This window comes from Gopherus flavomarginatus, chromosome 10 (assembly GCF_025201925.1).
Source record: "Gopherus flavomarginatus isolate rGopFla2 chromosome 10, rGopFla2.mat.asm, whole genome shotgun sequence".
Taxonomy (NCBI): Eukaryota; Metazoa; Chordata; order Testudines; family Testudinidae; genus Gopherus; species Gopherus flavomarginatus.
This window is the reverse complement of record NC_066626.1, coordinates 9775510-9781509: the sequence shown is the minus strand read 5'-3', so window position 1 is coordinate 9781509 and position 6000 is coordinate 9775510.

Sequence of the window (6000 nt, the reverse complement as noted above, 5' to 3'; positions counted from 1 at the left end):
TTTGTGTACATGCCCCAATCTCTCAGGTGTGCACGTTAACAAGGGAGGGGGAAATTAGGACCTGCCACTGCAGGGCAAGCACTGAAAACAACTGAAGTGAGGCGTGGGACAGAAACCAGTGCAGCCAGAGCCTCTTGCAATGCAACAGGAGAATGAACTTTTTGACCCCTGAGCGAGCTGCAGGGGCTGGGAAATGAAGTCTCTCTCTTACCAGCTCTCCTGTGTGTTACACCATGACCACAAGGCACAGCGACACAGGTTGTGAGGGCAGAACACTATTTCTGTGTTCCACTGCTGCTTGGGAGAATGGGTGAGAAAAGGGGCAGCACATGAGCTGGGGCTGAGAGGGGCAGGGGGAGTGTCACAGGGTGGGATGGTCCTAAAAGAAAGGGGCTTAGTCCCCCACCCCATGACTAATTAACTGCTTCCCGTGTGATGAGTTTGATACCAGGGATCAGGTGATAGCTTCAGGGCGCCTTGTCCTCAGTAGAAGACCAGCCGGAAGCAGTAGTAAAGACTCCTGCCAGGGGGAGAAAGAAGCTGGAATGGGGCTTCCCCTCCCCCCCAGCGAGGTGGAGTACCTGGCTGGGGAAACCTGCTGATGACTGGGGGAAGGAGCCTTGTGAGGAAGAGACTGGAGGAGGGGGCAGGCAGCAGACCCTGCTGCATGTATTTGATTTATATTGGACAGTTTTGAAAAATAAACCAATCCCTGGGGAAAGAGACTGAAATCCTGCTGCTGTGCAGAGCTTTATGTGCCATGCTGCCAGGGGAGTCGGGCTTATGGGAGGCCTTTGGGAGCAGTTGGTTTCTCTATTTAATGTTATCTGGCCTTAAAACAGACTTACAGCAATCTCTGCTCCAGCCCTATCTGCACAGGGAGGGCCTCTCACTCTGGCCTGAGGCTGTCACGTTGCAGGACCTTCATAACACTCTTAGTCCTCAAGGCCTTCTGACAGGGCCTTCGGTCTGTAGGGTCCATGCAATATCCCCAGGCCTTACTCTGTGGGGTCCCCCAGCCTCACAAGTATTCGGGGCCTTTCACACCTGCCTGAGGTTGACACAAGAGAACACAAAGGTGGGGAAGTGAGAATTATTCCCATGGGAGGCTTATAAAAACATGTGGTCTGTGAGGGAAATGAGATTAAAATGCCAGAAGCTAAGTTTCTTTTGCAGAAGGAATATTGTCTGTAACCTCGGTTACTGAATCCTGCATTTCCCTTGTAAATAAATGGGACATCTTACTAAATGGAGGAGAATGTGTCTAAAATGAAAGACAGACCTCACAATGAGGGATTGTTGTGTTGAATGCCGCATTTCTCTGCCTATCAGTCAGGTGGGGAGGAGTGAGACTCCTTCCTCATTTGGTTTCAATTTCAGATGTTTACAGTCTCTTCCTCTGGGGAACAAGGATTTTGCTATTTCAACAAGATGCTTACCAGGTGCAAATGTATCTTTAAAAATGTCCTTCAATCCCAGTCAGCACAGCTTGACACAGGCAACTGTCAGAATGGGACATGGGGTGGCTCACAAGTTGAGAATAATACAAAAATCTTTAAAAAGCAATATTAGTGCCTTTAGTGCAGCTAGCATTCGTAACACTGTTATTGGTTATGGCTGTGATTTGTTTGTTCTTCTCCTTCAGAACACTCCAAGGGAAAAGCATCTTCATTCTGCCTGAGTCATTGTGACCAAAAGCACCCCTCTGTTCACCTCTGCCTCACTATTATAATATTTGTTTTTAAAAAAATGCCCTGTGGGGTATCATTTGAAAACTAATAACTTGCTGGTCAATAATATCATGATGAAATGTGTGTGTGTGGAGATATATATACACATCCACACACACACATTTCATCATGATATTATGTAATAAACAGGGTCCTTCGGGCAGCAAAAGTGGGAAATGGTAGGCGACAAGGCACATCTGCATTTCAGCATGCAAAGGAGAGAAGAAAGAGCATGGGGCACCTTCAGCATCAGATTCCATGTTGCCTTCTTTACTGTTTGAATAATCATTACTTTGCGGGGTAAGCAGCAGAAGAATCCATTTCAAAGGGTGACTGTACTACAAAAGTGAGAGGCAAAAACACCCCAAGGCATATCTTCCACCCTCCCCCAGCCCCTTCACCTAAGTAAACAAAGGAACCAATCCTTGAACTTTGAGAGGAGATCCTAACCTAAGAATTGGGTCAGCCCTGTCATTGGGAACATGTGGTAAGGATTTTACCTTGAACCAAGTCTAGTGTGTTAAGTTTTAGTTACTAGAAAGTGTTTATCTTTATTTCTCTTGTAACCATTTCTGACTTTAATACCTTATACTTGTACTCACTTAAAACCTCTATCTTTGTAGTTAAATAACCTGGTTTTATTTTTTAAATCAAAACTAATCCAGTGTTGTGTTTAAACTGAACTGTTCGGGTAACTCCAGTTAAAGTAGCCGATGGTTGAATATTGACCCCTTGCAGGGAGAATGGACCTTTAATACCTGAACAGCCCAGAACACACGTTTTGGGGCAAATCCAGGACTGGAAATGTGCTGGGGTCACCCTGCAAGTCATAACCCAGGCTGGTAGAAGGCAGAGTGTGACTGGAGTGTTGCTGACAGGCTCTGGGGTCATTGCTGCTGAGCCAGGGTTATTGCTATACAAAGACTTTCAGGGTGCTAATAGGTTGTTTGAGAGATGCCCAGGTGGGGAGCTACAATGGCAAAGCATTGTGAGGCGCCCAGGGTTATGGGGCAGGCGGTGACACAACCCCTCACTGGTCTGGATTTCACTCCAGAATGTGACAGCCATGATGTCTGGTTTCAGACTGTATAGAGGCCATGGAATTGGAATGAAATATGTCTGACTCAGTCAATGCATCTGCAGGTAAGGGGATGAGATTTGACTTTAAAAAATCATGCAAGAGAGAGGAAGAACTTACTTAAGAAATGGAATAATATAACCTATAAATAGGCTCAGTAGAATTGATTATTTTATTAAACAATTTTGACAGATATCAATGTTTATTTGTAAGCTTTGTTTAATTTTTATCAATCTAAATGTTCACAGGAGTGGGCAATCATGGGGAGTCAGACAAAAGGGAGATTAGGCAATAACTATTTAACAGATGTTGAGATTCAAAAAATTAAAAGCTTTAATAAATATTAAAACACTGTCAACATCACGTCAAAATATATGAAGTAAATACCCTTCTGTCAAACGAATAAGTTCTCAAGCAGCATTTTTCTTACTTTGCCTATCTATAAATTTTGATTGTTACCGATGGAAATATTTTTCATGGGTTTGTATGTTGGTGAAATTGATGTTTACTGACATTTACAGATGAAAAAAAACCTGACTTGTTCTGACTCCACTGCACTGAATAAGAATGCAATAAAATCCCTGTGAAATAATGCAAATATTGATTCAGTGGCGCTGAGAGAGCAGCATTGCAGACTTTCAGGATCGATAATATGTCACAGCCTTGATTCAGACTCGTTTTCGTGACACAGCTTTGCTAGGAACAGAAAGCCTATTGAAGTCTATGAAAATCCACTTTGTTCTGCATGTGATCTGTGATTATCAACCTCCGCTTCCCTTTGTATCTCCAGAAGTAGCAGGAGGTGGAAGATCTTGTGAGTTTTTTCTCTTTTGTGCTTGGTTGCTGGTCTTTACATGGTGTCCCACCCAAACTGCCATGTTTACAGTGACGCTCCCACTTTGCTGCAACGCAGCTAAGTTTTCTCTGGCAGGTTTCATTCTCCTATGGCATCCAGAGCTATACGCACTCTTACAAGAATGGTCCTGAGCTGGAATGAGTGTTTACAGGGACTTTTGTATAACAAAGTCCATGATGTTTGGTTATTGCAAACACAGCTAGTGCCAAGTGCTTCATCTATCTGGCCTGAAGCTCATCTGGGTTGGAACACAGGCGTCCAAATGAAAGCAAATCAGATAATGAAACTGTCTGTATTCCTTTGGCCCCTGTGCATATACAGACTACTTCTCTACTTGTCATATTTCTGTACGCATCTGGGCTGTGAGCAATAATAGTAACTAGGGGTTTTCAGTTCTTCTGATGAAGAAGCAGAAGATATTTTTAGTAGCTGTGTTTGAATAAAAAGCTTTTGCCCACCCTAGGCTCTGCATGCGGGTCTGACTCCGGACCACATAGCAACTGTGCCTCTGAACCTATACAATCAGAAAGACCTTGTTTTAGCTAGAAGTTGCTCTTAGAAAGGATCTTTGCTGCATGTTTACTGCTTTTCTATTGTGCCTTTTTGCTGCTTCTCCATGAATGACTTTTGTTGATTTGGCTCAACTCCTGGGCCACATCTATCCCAGCTGCCATCAGTAGGCTAGGAAAACTTGCGTTCAATTCATGGTTCTATGGTTACCAAAAAATCTGTCAGTGTGAACCCTAGCAGGAAATCTGCTCATTGTAGGGTGGGTGAAAGGTAATATCAGAGGTATCACAGTTGACCATCATATATTACAATACAGGCTAAGTACCACATGGCAATGTTAAGATAAGATATCATTGCTGATGCTACTGAAGGGAAACTGTATATTTCCCTTTTAGATGAATGTAAAATATATGGCCACAAATAACAGCTACAGGTGTGATGGCTTTAACAGTAGAGAGAACCAGCCCGGGAAGCAGAAGGTTCTGGAAGGATCCATAGCTGTTGGAGGCCAACTGTCCATTCGTAGACTGTTGAGCGCCTGTAACCCTGTTGGATGATGTAGGGGAATCTGATTGGCTGGGAGACCATCACGTAATCCCTCTCAGCCAATAGAGCCTTAAGGAGAGAGTTTTCAGCCCTGAGAAAAATCCCTGGGGCTTGGTAGTTGCCTCCAGAGGAAGGCCGGGGAAGGGGCAGTGCTGTGTCTCTTGGGGTGGGGGTGAGTGGGAAGGATTGTGTGTGTGTGTGTGTGTGTGTGTGTGTGTGTGTGTGTGTGTGTGTGGAGGGTGGGAGGGTACAGTTCACTCGGAAGATAGGAAGTTTTGAGAAAGAAATGGGAAAGAGAACAGCGTAGAAGGCCTAGGCCAGGAACAGAAGGATAAATGAGCAGGATCAAGAAAACTAGTTTGTTTATTCATCTATAACAATCATTTTAAACTCACTTTGGCTAAAACAGATTTTTTTCCTTCCAAATCGTCCACAGTCCCTCCTTTCTCAATCACAGTGGTCACCATCATTCTGCCTGTCACTCATCCCATAACCTGGGCGCCCTCTTCAACTCGCATCTCTGTCTAGATCCTCCCATCCAGGCCATGCCTAAGTCTTGCTGATTTTCTGCATAACATCTGTAAGTGCTGGGTTTACAGTGGCTCCATGGAGCCAGGCCCATGCTCAGAAGGGGCCCCGGCCTGCTCCACTTGCACTGCGCCCCAAGACCCTGCTGGCTCTCCCGTCCCCTCCTTGCTCTTCTTGGCCTGCCCGTGGGCTGGCCAAGGGCTCCTCTCCACTCCCTGGCCCAACTCTCTTGCTCCTCTCTTCCCCATGGCTGGACCGTAGTGCACTTCTGTCTCCGGGCAGTCTCTGGTTCCCACCACTTGTGGGGCCCCACCTGTCTCCCCGGAGCTGAGCCTTCTGGGACCGGTGCAGAAGCCTGGCCAGTCTCAGCCGTGTGTGTGTGGAGGACTTGGCTGGGCCCCTCCAGGCATGTGCGTCTTGAGGGACCCCAGCTGGGACAGGTCCTGGCCTGGCTGATCGTGCCACTCCTGAGGAGATGGAGCGATTCCTGGCCCTGGGACCAGCCCTGGCTGCGCTGCTGGCTCAATCCGTCAGACAGTCACCTCCCAGCAGGGCCGGTGAATGCGGCCGGGAGGCAGGGCTTGGAGGAGTGGGTCTGTGGGGAGTATGGGGAGTGCTGGGATGTGAAGGGGCGGGGAGGATCTGTGTGTGTTGGGGCACAAGGGTGTGGTGGTTCTGTGGGGGGTGCTGGGCAGTTGTGGTGAGGCTGTGGGCAGGGCAGGTGTTGTGCAGGGTGCTGTGCATTTTTGGGT